General features: G+C 37.0%; 1 long non-coding RNA gene across 2 annotated transcripts; it reads right to left on the bottom strand.

Moving 5' to 3' along the window:
• Window positions 1-6,353: 6,353 nt before the first annotated feature.
• LOC135786239 (uncharacterized) lies at window positions 6,354-16,979 on the bottom strand. 2 transcript variants are annotated; one of them, XR_010546928.2, is made up of 6 exons: window positions 16,494-16,979; window positions 15,720-15,761; window positions 15,599-15,642; window positions 15,452-15,503; window positions 11,142-11,236; window positions 6,354-6,755 (listed from the first exon to the last, which is right to left on the bottom strand). It is a non-coding gene; the product is annotated as an uncharacterized lncRNA (long non-coding RNA). The 2 variants fall into 2 exon arrangements; XR_010546927.2 differs by lacking the exon at window positions 11,142-11,236 and having other exon boundaries at window positions 6,355-6,755; window positions 16,494-16,970.
• Window positions 16,980-23,601: the final 6,622 nt, after the last annotated feature.

The raw sequence follows: 23,601 nt of genomic DNA, 5'->3' as shown, positions 1-23,601 counted from the left end.
TATTAATGACATTTACCATGTTTTGGAATGTTGATGAAAAAAAGGTTTTAGTTTATTCATTAATTAATTTATTTATTAGGTTGTACAAGCTAGCTATTGGGAAATAAGTGTATTACATATAGTTGATGATTTTAGAAACAGAAACAGAACTTGTTTGACTAAGGCCAGAGGCCCCACTGCCGTCGTTAATACTAACGTACAGTGGCAAACGGTTCTGTATGACATACTATTTTAAGGCCATGGGAAAAAGGCCAAAATTGCAGCCGACCATATTTGGCAATTAAGACTCAATCGACAACCAATTCAAAGTTTCAGCATATTACTAAAGAGTATTAATGTCATTTACCATGCTTTGGAGTGTTGACGAAAAAAAGGTTTTAATTTATTCATTAATTTATTTATTTATTAGGTTGTACAAGCTAGCTATTGGGAGATAAGTACTATTGCTAAACAAACTATGCGAATGCCTTGTTAAAGAGAAAAGTTTTAAGTCTAGATTTAAAGTTATCTACTGTCTCTGATTTTCGGACGTTGGTTGGTAAATCATTCCATAGCTTAGGGGCTAAGTAGGAAAAGGATCTGCCACCTTTAGACACTTTTGATATTTTAGGGATTATTAAGAGGCCAGAATTTTGTGACCGCAATGCAAGTGATGGATTGTATTCTGATAATAATTCTCTAAGATATGAGGGTGCTAGGCCATTTAAGGCTTTGTAGGTGATTAGTAATATTTTAAACTGTATACGATATTTAACTGGTAGCCAGTGTAAAGATGCCAGAATTGGGCTTATGCGGTCATACTTCTTAGATCGAGTAAGAACTCTCGCAGAAGCGTTTTGAACCAGCTGTAGCTTGTTTACCGGATTTGCATGGCATCCTCCGAGTAACGAGTTACAATAGTCTATTCTAGAGGTCATAAAAGCGTGGATAAGCTTCTCTGCATCTGATGCAGACAACATATGGCGTATTTTTGAGATATTTCTAAGGTGGAAGAATGCTGTGCGGCAGACATTGGAGATATGGCTGTCGAAGGATAAATTTCTGTCGAACATCACACCTAAATTCTTAACCGTGGAGGTTGGCACCACAGTGCAGCCATCTATGGGCAACTTGTAGTCTGTCATATTATATTTGTAGCGATTCGGTTCGATAACAAGCAGGGCTTAAAAACGAAAAAAATTATCAATCGTTTCACTCCGAGCAGAATCGATATTTTAACGTTTCCGTTTTTGCGTTCCTCATTGAACATTTACGTTCCGAAAACGGTTTACTTAGAAAAAATACCGGTTAATAACGTTATTTTAATTCAGGCTATACTTTAACAAATGCATGCATACAGACTAATTTTCACACAAAAATAATAACATAACACATGATATAACTAAACTTCAACATTTCATTAATTGTTAAAACCACAAAAGAAATACCTGCATTCATTTTAAGTATAAACAGCTGAAAAAAACGACCCGTTTTCAACCATGTCTTTTACTGGTTGAAACCGCAGCATACTCTGCTGGATGTTTATGTTAAATGTGCCTCTTTAAGTTACCTCAGTGATTCCCGGCTACTGTACTTCTCCCCCACATCCTTCAATATTGCAGACAGACTTGTTAAGACTAACGAATAATAACGAAAAGGAATTTCTTGGTGGCGACCCATCTAAAAAGTAATTGACAGTGGTATAAGTCCCCTGGCTTTTTTGAGTTACAGTTTGCATCTTCATATTTCCAAGCAAGTTTTAACTTAAACATACCTCTGAACATTTGATGGGTAGCTTTGTGGTTATTTAAGACAAATGCTATCGGGCCGGAGACTCGATGACTGCTGCGCGGGCATTTCACTCACGCTATGTGTCAAAGTCACTCACGCTTGATGCGTCAAAGTCACATGTTGTACTGTTCAAATCATGATTGATCACTGATAAGTACAATATTAAAGAAAACGATAAAATAACGTTATTAACCGGTTAATGGTCATTTTAAATAAACGTTTCTGTTCAGAACGATTAAAATTGATTTCGTTTTAGTTTTCGTTTTTGTTCCTGTTAAAATTTCGTTCGTTTCCGGATTTCGTTTTCGTTCCTTGAACCGGTTCAGAGCCCTGATAACAAGTATCTCTGTCTTATTGGAGTATAGCATAAGAAAGTTATGTGCCATCCAGTCACTTATATCACTGATGCAGTTTGATAGCTTAGAAAAATTGTGTGTTTCGCTAGGATGTGAGGAGATGTAAAGCTGTGTGTCATCTGCGTAGCAGTGAAACTGTATGTTATGATTCCTAATAATATATCCCAGAGGTAACATATATAACGAGAACAGGATAGGACCTAAAACTGATCCCTGCGGTACGCCGTATTTAACCAGGGAGTGATGTGACTCCTCCTCATTTACATAAACAAAGTGATAGCGATTGGTTAGATACGATCTGAACCAGGCTAGCGCTTGACCACTGATGCCAACATAGTTTTCTAGCCTATTAAGTAAGATTGTGTGATCTATTGTGTCAAAGGCTGCACTAAGGTCTAATAATATAAGGAGTGATATTTCGCCACGATCGGATGTTAGGAGAAGGTCATTTGTAACTCTAAGCAGCGCTGTCTCTGTGCTATGGTGGGGCCTGAATCCTGATTGGAACTTTTCATATGTACTATTATTTGCTAAGAATGTACGTAGCTGGCTTGCCACTACGTTTTCTAATATTTTGGAAAGAAAAGGGAGATTTGAGATTGGTCTAAAGTTATTTAGATCTCCCTGGTCAAGGTTTGGTTTTTTAATGAGCGGTCTAATAACTGCTAGTTTGAAAGCCGTTGGAACATAGCCTAATTCTAGTGATGAGTTAAATACATTTAGTACTGGGTTAGACACTACAGGGAATACCTCTTTGAGTAATTTTGTGGGAACAGGGTCCAATATACAGGATGATGATTTGGATGACGCTACTAATTTAGATAGCTATTCTATTGTAGTAGGTTTAAATGACTCAAGATGTTCGTATGGTAAGCTAGCGTTAAATATATTACTGGGTAGAGTGGTGGCTGCTTGGGTACCTACAATGTTTTCCCTAATAATCATAATTTTCTTAGTAAAGAAGTTCATGAAGTCGTTACTATTGTGTGGGAGTTTATTAGTGGGTTCTGTTTGTTCTTTATTTCTAGTCAGTTTCGCAACTGTGCTAAAGAGGAAGCGAGGGTTATTATGATTTTCTTTAATAAGATTGCTGAGATACGTAGATCTGGCAATTTTTATAGCCTGTCTGTAGTGTTTAACATTCTCTTTCCATGCTGCACGCCATACCTCTAACTTTGTGCTTCTATAGTTTCTTTCCATTTTTCTAGCAGCCTTTTTAAGGGATGCGGTATGATGGTCGTACCATGGAGCTGGCATTTTTTCTTTGATTCTCTTTTTTCGAATTGGAGCTACGGCATCCAATGTGTTAGAACAAATACTGTTCAGGTTTTCTATTACAATATCTAGATCTTCAGGATTATCTGCTACATGTTTCATTTGGGACAGGTCTGGAAGAGTGCTAATAAAGTTATCTTTAGTGGTTGAAATTATTGTTCTGGCTAGTCAGTAGCATATTTTGGATCGAGTGATCCTATCTAGAAGTACCGTGTATGAGACAAGGCAATGGTCTGAAACTGCATCGCTTTGAGGTGATATCTCGATTTCATTAATATTGATAATGACAATGTATTTGCACACACATTTATTTGAATTTTAGATTTATCTCAAATTATCTAGTAAGTGAAAGATGAGGTTATTTATGAATTTTACAAAATTGATATGGAAATGTACTTTATTGTTAACATTAATTAACTGATGGAAATGTGTTTCATAAATCCACTGATATTTGGAGATATATTAATAATGAACATAATTAAATGTATAGTATTTAGTCCGAACACAAATATGAATCAATTTTTATTAATAATTGACATATTTTAATGTATAGTAATTAGTCAAATCACAAATATCAATCCATGTTATTAAAAAAACTGTTTCTTTACAGAAAATATCATAATTTTTTAAGAAAGCAATAAATATTTGTGACTGTAAATGTAGTAAAATAAATGCTTTAACATTGTAATATTATGCAAAATATATGCTTCCACGCCCACTGCACGCTCATCATATGTACACGCATGCGCAGACATCCTCCGGAGCCTAGTGATGGCGAAGTGAAGCTTTCTTGAAGCAGTGAAGCTTTCAACCCAATTGTATCGGAAAAAGGTTCATTACTCGAAGCTTTTCAAATCATAGCTCAATGAGGACCTCTGCTGGTGAAAGTGCTGTTTCACAACATGTTCCACAACCAAACAACGTATTAATTTAATGATAAAAGGAAAACTTAATGGATTGACAAATTAAGGATAGATTCATAAATAAATGTTACAATATATTAAATACATGACCAAAGCATGTTCCATTTCATGCGAATGGTACTCCAAACAAAAATAACAAATTAAGGATAGAACTTGTCTCAAAAGTATAAAGTGTGAACCAATTAAAAATTATATCATGGTTTTAAGTGGTGCAGAAAAGTCTTTTTACTACTGTATATATATCTCATAAACTCACTAGTAATCGATTCCGTGTAATGCAATACTCCAATACAACCAATGAGGGCGCGCCGCGCATTGCACAATTCTAAAGCCTTGTTTATGGTCGCGCTTTGGTCCGCAACGCAAGCCTCCGCGGATCGCTGTTGCACTATTTTTTGAACCACCAGGGGGCCCCATACAGAAATGTAATATATGTCAATATATGTAAATTACATATATAATATCAGTGCCCATGTATGTCTGCTGCATATATGAAAGTATATGCAAAATTCATATATGTAACATACATAGACATATATGAAAAATATATTTCAAAATATAGCAAAAATGGCCGTTTTCATGTAAGTGCCATATATTTTCCCATATATGGACATACATGTGAAATATATGCAAGACACATATATGTATACATGCATATATGTACTTATTTCCATAGTACATACTTTCACTTATATTAGGGATACAAATATGTTTCTTATATGATGCCACCATGTACTTTCACTTATATTAGGGATACAAATATGCTTCTTATATGATGCCACCATGTACTTTCACTTATATTAGTGATACAAATATGCTTCTTATATGATGCCACCATGTACTTTCACTTATATTAGCTATACAAATATGCTTCTTATATGATGCCACCATGTACTTTCACTTATATTAGGGATACAAATATGCTTAAAATATGATGACACCATGTACCTTCACTTATATTAGGGATACAAATGAAGAGTTTGGTTCCAAAACGCAATAAATCCATTTTGACAAATTTTGGTAAAAACGTGTTTTCTATACCAAGAAGGTGACAAGATGAAAACCACTATTTTCTGTTACAAACTTTCACATAGCATCTTTAGGTTATAAAAACATAAAAAATTCAAATCCATAACTTGATTTTCAAAGATTTATTATAAAAACTGATAATTTTTTCCACAAAATGCAATAAATCCATAACAAGTTTTTATTCAAAATGCTATAAATCTATTGAATCAATAGCCTATATAAATGTGCATTCATCTTTGCCATGTTATATTCATTTAGTTGACTTGTTGTACACACTAATTAAAAATATAAACATTAATGTCATTAATCAAAACACTTACTTTGTCATATTAAGAACACTGTCATTGCTGCGGTTATACTTGACGTCGTGGCTTAACGTTTTTCACAGCGATCAGCTGTAAAATGTTTTGGTCCCGCTCGATTTTCGTTGACTTTGAGTAAAATAATGTAAAGTTTTTCATAAGATCCCCTGGGGTCAATGTGTTATCATGACAGAAACTTGATGCTGTCTGGAGAACAAGCAGCCGAGTGCCTCTCGCGGAAATTATTAGATGTTGATGGCTTACGTTTCTTTCCCGTCACAGAAAACCATCACAGGTTTAGCAATGCTATTAAAGTATTATTTTGTTTTGTTTGTTGATCACGAAGTACAAAGTAGATGAGGAAAATTAGGATTCCGTGTACTCAGCGCGCCGCCATGTTTGTTTACATTGCGTGAATGGTCCGCTGTAATATCAGGAATGGATTTATTGCGTTCTGTAAAAAAGGAGGAGTGGCGTTTGTCGCATTTTGGGAACAAAGGGAGAAAAGATGACAGAATATCACGGCGGGTATTGGATTTTGCGTAAAATTAATTATTTACTTTTAACTACTGACCTGATATAATACTGATTTTGGCAGTAACTCATTTTTTTCAAAAATGGCGTTTATTGCGTTTTGGAACCAAACTCTTCAAATATGCTTCAAATATGATGACACCATGTACTTTCAGTGGCACAACTATGTTTTTTTATACAGCCTGCACATATATGTGTACTCATTCTACAGAACACACAATTTCAAGTCTTTTCAAATACAAACTTTACTCCATTTTTTTCAGCACAGACTTGACAAGTACAAACAAGTACAAACTTTTCAAGTAAAAACTTTAAATTCATTTACCATCAACTTCAGACTTTATTTTCTTTTTAAAGCCTTTTCAAAGCGCTCACTTTTTTCCCTCAGTATTACATTTTCAAACTTTTAGGAACATTTAAAACATTCCCAAATTCACTCGCTGAGGAAAAACACTCATTTTTAGTTAACATTTTTCCTGGACATTGTCAGTCTTAGCTCTGCCATCTTCCCATTCAGGTCTGTTCCAATCTGGCCAGCCGAAACGAGAGCTTTGACATAACTGCATCTGAGAAGGTACATTTTAAAGAAAAAGTTTTAGGTATAAAGTAGAAAAAACACTGGTGGATAAACTTATCACAAAGATTAAAAAAATATTTATTGCCGTTTCTTCTAGTGCAAGTCAGTAAAATTTAGAGCCCGACCGATTTATCATTTTGCCGATAATCGGCCGATATGAGCATGTCGCAGATATATCTGTATCGGCGTATAAACCGCAGATATGAAGCCGATATGAACGTTCCTTACAGAAAACATTAAATGCTTTTGAAAGATGTAAGACCTTGTTTGTCCAGCACAGCGCGCCCTATTGGTTGCTAATGGTAACCCAGGTCACTCACTGGAGTGACACCAGCCAATCCCCCACCCCCTTCACTTCAGTCAGTGATCTCAGTTCAGGTGGAGGCAGTCACGCGGTTTCTTCACAACATTTTACACCTGGTATTAAGATGCACGTTGGTCGATTGGATTATAAATGGGCGAGAGAGACACATTCCTGTTTACATTTGGTGTTTTTAATCCGTCTCTTTTGTCCACTTGCGAGCAGTGATGGGCAGTAACGCGTTAGAAGTAACGCGTTACTGTAATTCGATTACTTTTTTCAAGTAACGTGTAAAGTAAGGGATTACAATTGCAAAACGAGTAATTAGATTACGGTTACTTCCCCGTTAGCAGACTGCGTTACTGCGTTATTTTTTAATCTTGATTAAATTTCGTGAGACTCTCTTGTGTCGTGACGCGAGTAACAATGACGTATGAGCGCCGCGCCGTCAGTCAGTGTAGTGTTGAACGTGAGAAGACAACATGGAGCGCGGAAGAGAACAAGACTATGCAGCGTTTAATGCTTGGAAGTACCGACATTACTTTGAGTTTAACCCAGTTAAAGGTGACAAAAACATCAGCGTCCGCTGTACACTCTGCGTGGGAATAAAACTTATCCACAGCGAAAAATTCCACCTCAAATCTAAGCAAACACCTAGCAAGCCGGCACAGCAATGTGAAACTTACTGAAAAAATCCCTGAACCCCCAGCTGACATGACCGCTGCGGCTCCATCTCATACACGTTCACGCGAAATCTGATGTAAAACAACAGACTATATATCTGTATTTCATGGATTATACACATCTGTGGACAAGCTGACGTGATCGCTGCGCTCCATCTCACGTTCACGCGAAATTTGATGTAAACAACAGACTACTATATTTCACGGATTATACACATTTGTGGACAAAAATTGTCATTTGATGAATTTTATTAGACTGATTTCATGGGTTATTTACACAACTGAAACAGACCGGATTCAACTCGCGATCGTTATAAGGTAAGAAGTCCCGTTTATATTTTGCATGTTGTCTCTGGACTTTTGTAACAAAATACTACATTTTTGATGCTAGAGCATGTATCTCAAAACAGAGACCCTCACCATACACTGATGCTAAACCCGTAGAACTTTTAAATGATGTATAGTAATGTTGATATTAATATTATTAATGTTTGTAGACAGTATGCTATATAGATATTGTTAGCAGGTTCAAAAAAACAAAGTCATCACGCCCATGAATTAGTGCGCGTTGAGAGGTTAAAACAGATAATGTTTTATTTGATTCAATTTCAGATGATGGAATATGCAGAAAGAATAGAATTAGGCTGAAAGGTCTTGGCCCGGTTGCATAAAGCACCTTAAGTTTTTCCCTTAAGTATGTATCTAAGTATCTTAAGTATCTCTTACCTACAGTAAGAGAATAATTTAAGGGTGTTGCATACAGTATAATCCCTTAAATGGTTCTCTTAGGTAAGGGTAATCGTTAAATGTTTCACGACAGCGACCCAGGTTTATAAAATACTATTGTTGCCATGGAGATGCAAAAGAAAAAGCTTAAAGGTCACATATTTTTAGGCTTTCTAGAGTTTTATTTTAGGTTATGATGTCCTTAAGAATATATATTTGCTGTTTAAGTACCAAAAACAATCTCTATATATTTTTTACAGATCCTCTTTCAGGAGCTCTGCTAAAAACAGGTCGTTTTGGCATGTAATAGTAATATTCATGAGCCTCTCTTCTGATAGGCCTGTTATTTTATGAGTGAAATACGCAGTTGAAATAAAGTTACCCATGGAATTACACTAAGTGTTAGTTTCTGGACACTAAATGTTAGGTTAGTAAACCAATAGACAGAGAGACTAAGAGATTTTAACCTTACCATGTTTAACTCAATAAACAAACAGACACCAAAAGGGCTTGTGTCTGTAACTTAAGAATACAAACAACGTCTGATTTCCAACAGATATTCTATCAAAACCGGTGGCTACCAAAGACTTTAACGTTACAAAACAACACTTTAGCATCTAGTTAGCAAACACGTTAGTGTTGCATAATTGTTTACAATATATCATTTCAGTTTTCTCTGGCTCCATAATGTAATTTAAAAGTTAGGACTGCTGACAATTCGCATGCGATTGTCTCGTGCATCCCTTCAGTAAAGCCGGTTCATTGATTAGTAGTAAATCACCATCAGCTGCTTTCAGAAGCGGCAACCGGCAGCCGGTTCTGAGAGCAGGTGATGCCGCTTTACTACTAACGACGAGATTCGCGTGACAATCGCGTGCAAGTTATCGTGCAGCCCTGCTTAATATGTGTTTACTTACGGGTTGTGGATTTAAGGTCGGATCCAACAAAGGACTGCAGCATCTTTGATGAGTAGATTCCTGGACAAACCAGCACTGAACTGCCACACCGAAGCAATCACTTGTGAAATGTTTAGATCAGACGGCTAAAGTTGAACTAATTGTTGAGGAATTTCTAATTAAATGAATATTAGCCATTGTTCTCGTATATTAATGTTTTCAGAAGCCTTTGCAATGATTTAGTTTCCTGACATCCATCAATTAAACAGCATTTTCTCACGTGGTGTGATAGAGTTTGTTTAGCAACAAGGGGGTGGGGCAGTGGATGGTGGACAGTACTCGGGGTGGAGACTGAAGGCGGCGACTGTCTCACGGTGACGTAGCAAATTCACGGAAGTACAAACGAACCATTTTAACTCACAGCTACTTCAAGCAGGCTGTGTGAATTTGACTCTTAAATGACTGTTTTGAAACTTATATGGTACTTACATAGCCCCTAGACCTCAGTTATCATGAAAAAAGCCACAAAATTTCACTTTTGACCATATGTGACCTTTAAGGTTTTTTTTGCAACACCCTTAAGTTTAAATGAAACATAAGGGTGAATTTAAGGGAAAATTACACTTAAGGTGCTTTATGCAACCGGGCCCTGTTGCATACTGTAGCATATTCAGGTCGTGCATCATGTTTTTGAAAAGTAATTAGTAAAGTAACTAATTACTATTTCCAAGTAACTTGACCAACACTGGTTGCGAGTTATTTAAAACGCAAGCGGAAGAAATGACGCGAGGCGGGGAAAGGACGCGCTTAAACTGACGCGCAGTCTGTGGGAGTATAGCTGCTTGTGTTGTTACTGAACATGCTCATTTCAAAGCAATTGATTAAATAAGCTCGCGCAACTTTACACCCTTGCTAAATAAAAGAGGCGGAGAGAAGACGCTTTAGTTTTATAAAAGTTTAAAGTCCCGGCAGAACACTGTGGGTTCGTGTTATAAAAACGTTGTGCAGTACATTAAACATTAGCCTACATCATTATGTTGTCAGTAAGTCAAGCATTGTCGTCTTAACTGTAAGTTTCTAATTAATTTGTGAAGTACATAACTTACTGTAAAGCTAATAAACAATCACTTCATAAGTTTCCATTTTTTAAAATAAGCCCAATATAACATTATTCCCGTCAAAACTGACAATGAGTTAAGTAATATGTATTTTGTTTTGTTTGTGTTTTTAAGTTATTTATAATAAGTCAAGTTTACTGTTTTGTGCATTTATATCAGAATCATTTTGGATAATAAAGTTTATTGTTAACTTGTAAAACACACCTGCCAATTTTACATATCTTTGTCATGTCATTTTAAGTGTTTGGTCACCACATTTGTGAGTGATCATTACAAAAAAGTAATTATATATTCTGTTAATGTATATAGTGTATTCTATGTAAAGTACTGTAGTATAATATACTGTAGTATATGTGTACTTTACTATAATATGCACATAAAGAATATCGGGCGATATATCGTTATCGGCCTTTTTTTTACTCCCTAATATCTGTATCGGTACAAAAAAAAATGCATATCGGTCGGGCTCTAGTAAAATTAAGTGACAAAGTACGTGAATAGGCAAAGTAAGGCCACACTTAGTGCAAGCATGCGGCCAGTTTTGCACCAATTTAATTTGCAGACGAGATAGGGTCATAGTGCCAAACACCACCCTCCATCACCTCTCATCGAAACTTTTTTTTTACGCAGAATGTGAATTTGAACACATACATTGAAAATTCTTTAATGCAGCCCCATCTGTAGCCCCATGAATGATTGTCCATTTGTTGGCAGATATCTCCACGGGTGTGGTTCGAAAGCAGGCACTAAGCCAAAAGGGGTGACAGTAGCACAGCAGTTAAGGAACCTGGCTAGTATGCTAGCCTAGAATTTGTGAGTTTGAATCCTGGTCACCACCGTTGTGCCCTTGAGCAAGGCACTTAACCCCAAGTTGAACTTTGTAAATGTACAAACAGTTTAATAAGAAGTAGGGCTGTCACTTTTTATTTGATATTCGAATATGCATTCAAACATGAGGTGAAATATCCACTATAAATAAACCATCCGGTTTTTAAAATGCCATGTGTAGCGCATTTTTTACAGTTTAACACCTCTTAATAGGGAGGAAGCTGAGAGTGAGACCGACGGCAACTGTGCGCAAGACAGGGAAGACGTGGCTCCGGCTTCTGCAGACTTTTTTTGCTTTTTCTGTGGAAATTTTTTGGATAATTCTGCGGAATTATTTTAAATATTAAAAAAAAATGCATAAGAGAATTTAAGCCGTAAATATTACACAATTGCATCTAAAATAATTACTTTTTAAAGGCTTACAATGAAAATAATAACACCAAACCAAACAAGTGCTCTGAATTAAATTGGACCAACACGAACCAGATAGATAGAATTATAATTTGTATATAAAATTACATATATTACTGTTTTTAGTGTTATAGCAGAATAAAAAGCTTGTGTTAAACATTTGATTCTTACCGAGAAAATATACTCTCAAACTGGCGTAATAATCAATGATGTAACATGGCTGCAGCAGGCGTAGTTATATTACACACTGCCCGAAAATAGTCCCCTTGGTTACTTTCAATGGCAGGGGACTATTTTCGGGCAGTGTGTAATATCATTGCACCTCCTGCAGCCATGTTAAATCAGCAAAGTCACTGATTATTATGCCAGAATGAGAGTATAGGTCTAACCATATTTGCCTAGAAAATAGCAACTTTTAATTTCCGTCGGTCTTAGTACACAATGTAATTACAGAGTCAAGTTTTAAATAGGAAAAATATTGAAACTCTTTGGTTATTTCTTAGCACGATGCTAATGGTCTGATCAGATTCAATGGATTGGATTGAATCAAATATTTAACTCTAGGGGAGCTGGAAAATTAGCATATTTTCAAAAAAAGTGAAATGTCCCTTTAATACATTTTCGTTATGAAATTAGCATGTATGTAAACCAAGGCTTTGAACCGGTTCAAGGAACGAAAACCAGAAACTTTTGATGTTTTGCAAGGAACAGAAACGAAACCAGAAACTTTCCAAAAATACATGTTCCGGAACAGAACCGTTAATTGAAAATAATGGTAACCGGTTAATAACGTTATTTTTTCAGTTCTTTGACAAGATTTCTGTGCAATTTGACTCTGTGAAGTTCACTTCCGGTCGTCATTGACTCAGAGAAATGAGAAGCTTGCCACCAGCAGGTAGCCTGCTCAAGCCCAAGTCTCTAATGCTCAATCATAAGAGGTAAATATTGTAGGCTACCAAGTATCTCAAGATGTTTGTTTGTTTTTTTTAATACTAATTAGTGGTGTAACAGATCGCAGTTGGTCAGTGATCTGTACAGATCACAACCCACAGTTCGGCTCGCATGCGATTTGCGGATTAATATGCAAATTTAAATATGGTGAAAGTTGATCATTTGCACGTGTTTCAAAGGCTTGCAAATGTTAACACTTAAGTGATTTTAAACAATTTAACCACAAAAAGGCACTAAAATAAAAAAAAATCTGTACACACAGACGCACATGCATTTGAATGTGTCCGGTCCAACTTCAATTAGGGCTGTCACTTTTTATTCGATATTCGAATATGCATTTGATTTTTACAACGCAATGTAAAATTTATATTAAACAACAACAGCATTTGTCTTGTAAACGGATTTGAAATGATCATGTGCTGACTGTCGCACGTCACATAGACAACAGAGTCAAGTGAGATCTGCTTAACTTAGCGGTAAGTTTAATTTTTTTCTCAAATATCAAAGGGTTTGTGCACTCTATCATTAAAACCGGTCAAGCAAACAGCACGCGCAGGGTTAATGTACTTGTCAATGACGGCTTACAAACGTGTGGGATAGGCTATGTATGTGTGCTTGTTGTCAAAGATATTACTTCTCACAAACACGCTCAAGCGCGGGATATGTTTGCTTGTCAAGCGCATTACATCCGCTGAGTTTTCCGCCGAAATCTGTGGGCGCGAAATCCGTTTGGGCTTCCTGCTGTTTAAGTTATTGTCTGTACCTGTTCTGAATAGTTTTTTTTTCATATATGTTGTTATTTATAAGTTGATAACCTTCTGTTTCAAAAGTAAAAAAAAGTAATTCAGACAGTCCTGTTTATGACTGTCACTGTTAATAAATTTGTGATTGAATCTCCATTATGGTGGGGTTTTTTTTATGCGTGCGGGGGGCACCTAGATATTCGAATATATTCGGATACATTGCATGATATTAGATATCCATATGAATTTGATTTTTCTCAAAAGTGACAGCCCTAACTCCAATCAAATATGATTATCCCTATGCCCTTCAAAGATCAGAACTCTTGATGTATAAAATACATTTGGCGAATAAAGCACTGAAAAACATCTTAATTTTCACTTTATGTGGAGCGACTGTTTATGCAGCATCTTCTTCCCGAAGCGCCGTTTGGAATTCGTCCTCCGTCTGTGTGTGTGTGCGCGTGTGTTTTAGTGCACTTAACAAATGTAGGCATGTCAGTTATGCCGCTTACATAATTTAGCTTTTTTAATGTTCGATGACAAGATAGAGACTTAACTTATTAGTCTACATAATTTTTCTTAAGTTTAATGTCCTAATGATCAGCCTACTTATTTTTATGTCCCACAGCTGACATGGAACGTTATTAACCGGTTCGGGATTTTTATTTTTTTGTTCTAACCGGTTCAGGAACGTCAGCTTTAGGATTGAACCAAAAACCGGAAACGTTAAAATACTGTTTCTGTTCGGAATGAACCAATTGGCGAAAAAATCAGGTTCAAAGCCCTGATGTAAACTTTATATTAAACAACAACAGCATTTGTCATGTAAACTGATTTAAAATGATCACGTGCTGACTGTCGCATGTCACATAGACGACAGAGTGAAGTAAGATCTGCTTAACTCAGCGGTAAGTTTTATTTCTCAAATATCAATGGTTTGTGTGCTATATCATTAAAAATGGTCAAGGAAACAGCACGGGCAGGGTTAATGTATATGAACGCGCGCATACATAGGGTATGTATGTGTTAGGGCTGGGCAAAAAAATTGATATTTCGATTAATAGTTTTTTTTAAACGTGGTCGATTCAGAATCGATTCTCAAAGAGCAGAATCGATTTTTTTTTTCCATATATTTTTCTGCAAACCTTGAACGTAAGATTAACGTTCAACGATCAAATTACTAGTCTTCTTCACTAGATGTCACCCTCTTTTTTGCCTTGCGCGATGTTACCAAGGAGCCTGTCATTCTTTCATTCAGTGCTTAAAATGGCAGTTTTAGGTGCTTCATCGACGTTGATGCCACCTTCACATAAAAAGTAAGAGGTATGGAAGCATTTTAGTTTTCGCAAGCAAGACAACAACGATAGTGTTGTGGCTTTTAATTTCTTTTTATTAATTACCCACTTGTAAACTTATGTTCACTGTTGTTTTTTATTAATATAGTATTTGTATTAAATCTATATTCATTGAGTTGAATCGAGAATCGAGTATAAAAACAGACCCGAGAACTGGAATCGAAAATTGAATCGAAATCGAATCGATTTGATAGCTTGTGAATCGAAATTGAATCGATCTGGAACATCTGAATCGATACCCAGCCCTAGTATGTGTGCTTGTTGTCAGTGAAGATTACTTTTCAGAAACACGCTCAAGCGCGGGATATGTGTGCTTGATTCTTCTCAAAAGTGACAGCCCTAATAAGAAGATCCTTTATAAAGACAGTATATTATGCGTATACAGACAGGAGCCATTTTAGAAAACAGTCTCGATAAGTCGAGCAATGAATGTCGTGCTATATACATTTGACACCCCTATAATCCCTCCCACTCTGAAGTGTTGCTAAACTCAATGGAAAAGCTAACCAAGCCAAAGTAATGTGAGCTGACTCAACCTTACCTGTAGTGTACTATGCAATGAAAAAGTGCCATTAGGGTGCAAAACCCCTTTAACCATAAAACAGGGTGAAAATGATGTGCTGTCTCTGATATTGTATATAACTACAATATAAAAACTTAAGATTTACATTACCATAACATCTTCACTCTGAAGAGTCGCCCAGCTTCTTCTAACTCAGTCAAGTCTTTTAGAGAGAGTGATAGAGGTAATGTGATTAGTAGCTACTGAATACACTACAGTTTATACATTTAGTACATTACTTAATTACTTGCCATTTACCTTTCATTCTGTACCTTGACTGGATAATCCATCCATTCGCTGACCTTTAATAAAAAATACAAAGATAAACTTAATAATTAACACCTGTCACCGGTATCAACTGGCAGAAATTCACTCTTACCATACAGCATGTGAAAGAACTCAGAAAATCACTCTGATGGGCCTACAAAAAGAGAAATAATAAAAGGGAAAAACACTGTGATTAGGCAAGGTTTAAGTAAAACATTAGTTGTAATTTTGGTGAGGTAGTATTGACTCCAGCCATGTAAAGCTATAAGTGCTTGGTCTGCTTGCAATGTCTGCTTAAACACAAACATAACCCTCTCACTAAAGTAAAAGTATAACTCTTACATAAAGATAAATATAAGGGATGTCAAAATGCATTAGATATGAACATTTTAAATATATTAATAAAGCACACCACCTGTTGCCAGAAAGCTGCTTTTATATATATATAATTTACATGCAGATGTAACAGTTACATTAACAATGTCTGTGAAAATGTCTGTACACATTATTTTTCTAGAATTATTTCTCAAGTGACTGTATTGCCTTTTTTAAACAAATCGTATTTTGTAAATTATGAATTAACTGCATAAATAAGTGCCTTATTAATCAATGTTCCTTTAAGTACATGCTTCATATGGTTAGCCAGAATAATATAAACTGAAAGATTCTGAACAGTTTTGTGCATTGTGCAATAACATTAAATTGAGACATACGTTACTTACAAAAACACCCAAGAAAAATTAAGCATCAAAGCATAGAAAACTGCAAGCTACACGATTACTACGACAAAAACTTGCAAACCTGCCTAACAGTAATGACTAATTAGGCTGTAACAAACTAGACAACAAGAAACCTATGCAAAATATATTAAATATTTAAAACTTACTTCTAAAACCCCGCTGTGCTGTTGTCATCTTCTCAGTCTTGTCAGATTTTCCCATTTTCCCGGTCATTTTTGTTCTTCTGCGCTTTTGGCCTGAATGGCGGTTGGCAACTGAAGGGTAATTAGCGCCTCCTACTGGACTGGGTGTAGCGCATTCAATAGGCAGTGGAGTATGGGGTTCCGGATGTGTCAAAATAATGTCGTCTGCTTTATACAATACATTTGTATATGTCCATTGAAATTGTCTGTATATGTCGTCTGTTTACGGACGTCGTCCTCCCTGTCGTCTGAATATGTCGTCTGAATATGTCGTTCTCCCTGTCGTCTGTATATGTCGTTCTCCCTGTCGTCTGTATATGTCGTTCTCCCTGTCGTCTGTATATGTCGTTCTCCCTGTCGTCTGTATATGTCGTTCTCCCTGTCGTCTGTATATGTCGTTCTCCCTGTCGTCTGTATATGTCGTTCTCCCACCTGTCCAATGCTCGTGTTAATGTCGCCCTGTTCAGCTTAGCTTTGCCTTTAATGAAGTGTCTATTCAAGATACCATCCATTATTGGCAAACACGATTTACACAACTCCGCCCATTATTATTTTTTATTTATGAGAAAAAAAAATGTAAATTTCAAATGCCATAATAAGTCTTACACTGTAAAAAAATAAATCAGGATAAGGGCGCACAAATATTGGGCAAATGTTATAATAATTAAAGGGTAACAAGCAGGGGTCATTCCTATGAGGTTTCATACACTATAACACTATAAAGCGCTATTATCACCTGAAAATAGTGTATTGCTAAGAAAATTCTGTTATTGTCACTTAAGTGTTAATATAATACATCTGTAAATAGAATATACATAGAATAGATTATCTGTCCGAACGCTCCGCCAGCAATGTTTTCCAATAAATCCTTTAACATGCATCTAGCTTTAACTCCTTGCATTTGGCATAATAGTCAAAAGCAAAATTACGTTTTTATACACATGGTGTATGTCTGTATTTAAATAAAGTCAGCTGATTATTTATTTTTACAGCGATTCAGCATCTTTTTTCGATTAATAAAATATTTTTCTGATCACAATTTGCCTTGATTAAGCACAATTTTCTCTTTACTAAATTGATGACATTATAGCAGAATTCTTTGTTATATTTAATACAAACACATTACTCGCACGTTGAATTTATTTATGACATTTTTATTAAAACAAAAGCTGAACGTATTACATTAACAACGAACAAATGATAAAGTTAGAAAGTGATAAAGCCGTATTGTGTAATTTTTTACACAAGCTTTCAATTCACTGGGTAGCAAGTTACATATACATTCTAAAAACAATGTTACACCTGAGAAAAACGCATGCAGAAAAGGGTCATCACTTACGTTACGGGCTTATTCATACTGTACAAGTTTGATAAGAAAACAATACATGTATAGGTTCATAGAGCAAGATACGTCTGGTGTGGTTTAGGCAGAAGTTGAAAAGGCTGTATAGGTTGCCCATATGTTTACAACGGCACTGGTTTGTCCTCGCGATAAAGCATTCCTGAAAGACATTACATTTAATTCAAACTTCAAGAAAAATGATACGGAACGTCATACTGGAATTTTAATGAACAATCTCGGTTCAGACTCTTCGGTGCCTTAATTGGAGAAATAATAAAAAAGTCCTGTCACTGGTTTAAACATTGAATTTAAACATCCTTTGTGTTTGAAGAAGTACACATATCTGTCGAAATTATAGAACCGATTGCCTTGCATTTGTCACTTCCTGCAAAGTTTTTTCAAGCGCTCAACCAAAACCAGTTCGCAAGAAACAACGTAAAGTGGCGGACCCGAAAAACATAAAAATTAGCCCAGCAGACTCCACGTGACCCAACACGCAGTTCTTTATGAAGTCCGGGATTTATTAACTGTGGGAGATCTATCTATCTATCTATCTATCTATCTATCTAGCTAGCTATCTATCTAGCTATATAAAGAGTTTGGTTCCACAACAAGATTTTTTGCGCCGTTTTTATTTATTTATTTATTTTTTATTATTTTGATTATGCATTCCAATTACTATCATTCAAATTGCATTTGGTTTGTTTTGACTTAAGCCTTCATATCTAAAAAATACAGCCAAGTAGCAAAATGAAACACAATACTACTAAACATTTTTTTTGACAACAGTTGTCTCGTTTTGGAAACGAACTCTTCGTATATAAAATACAAACTTATTTTTATAATTAATAAGTCACAGTACATATTCGTCCGTTTTCCCGAACAGGCCATACTAAAATGCTTTAATTTTAAAACACCTTGCTTTGACATATTTTAACATATGTACATAACATCAGTACCATTGTTATCATACCACATATAGGCCTACAGTTTTTTTTTCATTCCAGTACAGAATAAAAAAAATCGGGGCATTGCATTAATACAATGCTTTTTAAAGATCAAGTTTACTATGCACCCAGAATACTACATATACAGTTTTATTAATTCCTGCCCAGAATAAAAAATTAATAAATCGGCACATTGTCACGACGCTAATTGTATTACAATCCTATTGATATCAAATTCACTATACCTTAATCAGTCAGAGTTTTATTAATTCCTGCACAGAATTTCATAAAAACCATAATGTATTAATTACATTTTAAAATGAAAACAATCCGTTTTTATACTAGCATTTTAGTAAAGATCTAGATCCATGACAGTAAACACATGAGACCATTCACCCAAAGCTGGGCGTGTGTGTAGCTTACCTCTTGCACATATGCATGCCAGAGTTATCAATGTTTTAATCCTTGCAGTCGTTTGGATTGTCAGCCATAACTAGCCCCTGGTTTGAGTTTATACTGCATGTTTTGGCATTTTCCTCAATGCTGCGAAGCATTGGCTGTGGGTTGTATTACACGGTGTTCCTTTTGATGTTCTTATTTATTTATATTCAGAAAACTAATCAACAAAACATTGATAAAAATTAAGAAAAGGGTTACACGAAATGAAATTCGTTTAAAAAAAGCAAACATCAAACAAAAAATCTGAAACACTCAATTTCTACGGTATATCCGCCTTCAATCTATTACACGCCCTATATTTCACGTTTAACATTTGTCTTTTGTAATAAGCCAATTAAATTGTAAACAAACAAGATTACAACAATATTCAAACATAACAATACCGTCTCTGACATGAATACAAAACTGTCTTTTTCTTAAATTTTCACAACAGATGGGGCTACTCATTTGATAAATTAATAGCAATGTATTATGCATAGGCTGCAATGTTTTTTTTTTCTTTTTCAATTCTTGGGGGATTAGTAAACTGGTGTATATATGCAGTATATTCTTCAATAATAAGGTGTACATTGAATTGGATCCTTTAATAGCACTGTATTAATACGCTATAGCGTCACGATAATGACCCAATGTTTTCTAACAATAATTTATAAAACTGTATACGTAGTTTGATGCATTAATAATGTGTATATAATGTAATGAACCTTCTATGTTAAATATTACAGAAGTTCACTAGAAGTAATGGAGAACAAGAAGGTACACACTGCACACAACAGAACTTTTTGCAAAATATATATATATCACTTTATTAACAATCCCAAAATAGATAAATAGAAAACTCTTATTTAAATATATGCATTAAGTTAAAGATCACATTTATATGGCTTTCCTGGGTTAAATGACACCTAAGAAAACGCTTCACCACACAACACTGCACTCTAGTGGTTACTCAAGACCTCGCACTGCAAAACTCCACCGCAATACTAGAATTGTGACACACACAATTTTTACAGTGATAGATGTGGCATTTCCCCCAAGATCGCACATACATTAATGCTATTCACTTTACATATAACTTTTAAAATGGCACATAACAATGTTCACTCATACAGGCATTCATACAAACAATTGAAACAAATATTTAAAAGACACTTCCCTGTCTCCAGGCAACAAGACCCCGCCCCGGGGTCTCAGGGAAGCACAATCAAGCCGTTCGTCAACCGGACAGATGGACTCTTCCTGGTAAGGATTGGGTTTAATCCGAGAGGCTCCGTTATTCAGGAACAGTTAATTGTCAGTTCACAAGTTCACAGAATAAATGTTCACGCTTCAGGTGGGAGTTAGCTAATCAATGTGGTTTTAATAACCCCATAACAGGGCACAGTACCGAATGTCTTTTGCTCTGCGCGTTAGCGAATAATGTCCATGCGCGTCTGAGCTCTCATACACATGAATAAGTGGCCAGCGCTCCTAAATCCCCCCCAGCATATCTAACTACACACAAAAAGCACCCTCGCTAACTATCTTCGTTGCCGGACAGACCCTATTGGCCTCGAGCAACCCAAAAGCGTCCCCACTCTTTCTGAGCGCAAACCGGCCATTCACATTTAGTCCTCTCCCACGCGCTTACCTTGCATCAGGTCTCTTAAATCTCCTCTCCTCCAGGTGACACCAATCATCCTCATTTAGTCTGAGGGAGGAGACAGAGACTGTCAAACTCGCAGGTCTAGATCAATGTCAGCAACACACTTCTCAGCCGACACAAAGAAAACCTTATAGTTCATTACACTATTCCCTCCGTCGGACAAAAAAGACTCGTCCTCGAGTCACATCAAGTTATAGTCCTCAGACCAAACTGGTGGTCTCCGAGCACGTGCAGGCCGGCTCACTTGTGAAGAGTTCCCTGAATCAGACTCTTTAACTGCCACATCCTGGCCCATGGCCACCTGCTGCGTAGGACTCGATCTAGTGTCCACCACAACCGAAGATGAATTTTCCCTGAAGGGTCCTTTCTCCCCACCATCCAGCATAACAGGCTCTGGTGTCTGATTCCCTTCTTCCATAACAGAACCAGCAGCTCTCTCCCGCATCTGGGCAGCCTCCGACTCAGCAGGCTGATGACCTCCCCATCCAAACTTGTAAGCCTTGTTTATACGGGGCGGAGGCAAAACCTGGTCTTGGAGGATAGGACTTCCAATGTCTCCCACCGGCTCTGAAACAGTACAAGCCACATAAGGTTTCATTCGGTTAAAATGCACAACACTCTCAGGGCCCCCCTCTGATGGCTGCACTTTATATAGCACATCCGACACCCTTTCTAGGATTTTAAAGGGCCCTTTAAAGCGCCTTTGCAACTTGGGGCACACACCCCGTTTCCGAGCCTTATTGTGAATCCAAACTAATTCCCCAACTACATAGTAATGGAAATTTGCTCGGAAATCAGCACATGTCTTCTGTTGATTAGAAGCTTGATTTTGATGCCTTTTCACTGCTTCTACCACTGTGGATAGACTTTCCGCTAGTCCAGCCACATAATCATTTACTGACTGAAACTTTTGTCCATTATCTATCCCCAGCATAATGTCCACAGGGAGAACCATTTCCTGCCCAAATAATACCTTATACGGTGTAAACCCAGTGCTTGCATGCAGGCTGCTGCGGTAAGCCATCATCACATATGGCAGCAACTTATCCCAATTCGTCTGATTGTTATCGACAAACAATGAAAGCATTGATAATAATGTACGATTAAACCTTTCTATCAACCCATCGGACTGGGGATGATAAGGCGATGTACGAGACTTATTTATTTGCAACAACCTACATAATTCCTTAAACAAAAGGGACTCAAAATTCCTTCCTTGGTCAGAATGCAAGCTCCGAGGTACTCCATACCGGCACACCCACTCCTCCACCAACACTCTAGCCACCGACTGAGCCTCCTGATTAGGAAGAGGAAATGCTTCAGTCCATTTTGAAAAATAGTCCCCAATTACTAGAATATACCGATTTTTGCCTAACGTCTCTGGCAAAGGCCCCATTATGTCTACAGCCACACGCTCATATGGGCGAGACACAATAGACATCTGAAGTGGGGCACATGGAGCTTTTCCCCCACTCTTACGTGATGCACAATCATGACATTCTCTACACCATTGTTTTACATCCCCAAACCATCCAGGCCAGTAAAAGCGATCCTTCACCTTAGCTTGTAATTTCTGGATACCCAAATGCCCCCCCGTTTGCGTATTATGCAACATGGACAGCACCTCAGGAATCAAGCTTCTAGGTAGAACCACCTGTATTGCAGCAGCAGCATCAGTATTAACTGGAGGTACCCTCACCAAACGTTGATTCTGAACCTGCAACTGGTCCCACACTGGTAAATATTTAACAAGAGCAGGATTCAAATCAGTGTGGCTTATCCCACCTACCTCACTACTCTTCAACTGGATGAGCTCCTGAATAACTGGATCCCCCTGCTGAGCCTTCACTAGCTCATCCTCAATGTCTGCCCTGCCTTCTAGGGGATTCCCTGGTCTTTCAGCCTCACTTACTGCTCGAACAGTTGTTACATGGCTACACCGCTTTGGAACCTCATCGCCTTCCTCCTCAACATCTTTACGCAGAGCTCCTGGGAGCCTCGAAAGAGCATCAGCATTAGCATGCTGTTTTCCTGGTCTGTGAATAATTTTATATTGAAAATTTGCCAGCTGCTCTACCCACCGAGCTAACTGTCCTTCTAACCCACCAAAATTATGTAGCCAACGCAATGAATTATGATCGGTCCGCAGCAAAAACTCCCTCCCCAGCAAGTAATGCTTAAAATGCTTAGTAAAGGTTACCATACTCAGAAGCTCTTTCTTTGTGGTGGCATATTTCCTCTCCTGTTTGGTCAAGGCTCTGCTGGCATATGCTACAACACGCTCCAAACCACCACACTCTTGGGATAATACAGCCCCTATTCCTACATCGCTAGCATCAGTGTCTAAAATAAAAGGCTTTTTAGGATCTGGGTAGGCCAAAACCGGGGCAACAATAAGCCTAGTTTTTAACTGTTGAAAGGCCTCCTGACACTCTTCCCCCCAATAAAATCTCCTTCCTTTTTCAGTCAAACGATGTAAGGGGCGGGCTATCTCAGCAAACCCTTGAATAAATCTCCTATAATAGGACGCCAGACCTAAAAAACTTCTGACTTCTGTCTGAGTTTTAGGGACAGGCCAGGTACGTATAGCCTCTACTTTAGATGGATCAGCTGTCACTCCCTCAGCGGAGATCACATGGCCCAGATATTGCACTTGGGAGGCAAACAAAGTACATTTAG

Source organism: Paramisgurnus dabryanus, chromosome 4 (assembly GCF_030506205.2).
Source record: "Paramisgurnus dabryanus chromosome 4, PD_genome_1.1, whole genome shotgun sequence".
Lineage (NCBI taxonomy): Eukaryota > Metazoa > Chordata > Actinopteri > Cypriniformes > Cobitidae > Paramisgurnus > Paramisgurnus dabryanus.
The sequence above is the reverse complement of the archived record's forward strand: the minus strand, read 5'-3'. Positions and strand labels throughout refer to the sequence as shown.